Source organism: Euprymna scolopes, chromosome 4, assembly GCF_053919585.1.
Source record: "Euprymna scolopes isolate OS-2025 chromosome 4, ASM5391958v1, whole genome shotgun sequence".
Classification (NCBI taxonomy): domain Eukaryota; kingdom Metazoa; phylum Mollusca; class Cephalopoda; order Sepiida; family Sepiolidae; genus Euprymna; species Euprymna scolopes.
The window spans coordinates 131,619,432-131,620,272 of record NC_136485.1 but is presented as its reverse complement, the minus strand read 5'-3'; the positions used below and the strand labels follow the sequence as shown (position 1 = coordinate 131,620,272).

Here is an 841-nt window from a genome sequence, read left to right as displayed (position 1 = left end):
TAAATATCGATTAAGAAAAAAAACTACACCATCATAAAGTTCATTGTTCACTTGTTAATTGGTGAAAATTTCATAAATTATTTGATTTTTGGCGGATTTTTAAAGAGAGTCCAAAAATACTTACTCCCTCCTTCCGTTTTGGCTATGAATAATCAAGATTCTTTGCTTAAAAAATGTTATATTTTATAAAACGATATGAATAAATTCGAGTTCATAAACATATTACAGAACAAATTTCAATATTAAAATATCATGAAAGTCACAATGTAATAATTTTAAGAGAATGATCTGATTTTGATTTAATTATCAGGGTGGGCGCGAACGCAGACCCCACACTTAGAAATAGCGCACCCGAGTCGTCCACATTTGGGACGATCGCAAAGGTCAACCCAACCGTAGTGCAATGGAAGGGCCTCGCTCTGGGAGAACGGCCTGGATGATCACCGTTAACCCCTGTGCCAGGTAAGTATGGTATTTATTTGTTCCCCCACCGAGCAAATTAGGCACAAGGCCAATTTTTAATGTGAGGAGTGAAGGGAGGGGGAAGGGAAAAAGGGGACCAGCTCCCGAAAGGTGGGAAATGGGAGCTGGTTAAAGGTCAGGCATGTGGGGTTGCCCCCACATCTGGTCTTTGCTAGTCATAGCTTGCAGCATCTGTCGGAACAGTAAGTATGATGGTATTTATTTGCTCCCCCACCGAGCAAATTAGGCACAAGGCCAATTTTTAATGTGAGGAGTGAAGGGAAAAAGGGGACCAGCTCCCGAGAGGTGGGAAATGGGAGCTGGTTAATGGTCAGGCATGTGTGGTTGCCCCCACATCTGGTCTTTGCTAGTCATAGCT

At 42.0% G+C, this 841-nt stretch overlaps 1 non-coding gene across 1 annotated transcript; it reads right to left on the bottom strand.

Annotated features, from left to right (window-relative positions):
* Positions 1-306: 306 nt before the first annotated feature.
* LOC145273789 (U1 spliceosomal RNA) lies at positions 307-470 on the bottom strand. The gene has a single exon (XR_013866523.1). It is a non-coding gene; the product is annotated as a U1 spliceosomal RNA (small nuclear RNA).
* Between the last annotated feature and the right edge of the window lie 371 nt (positions 471-841).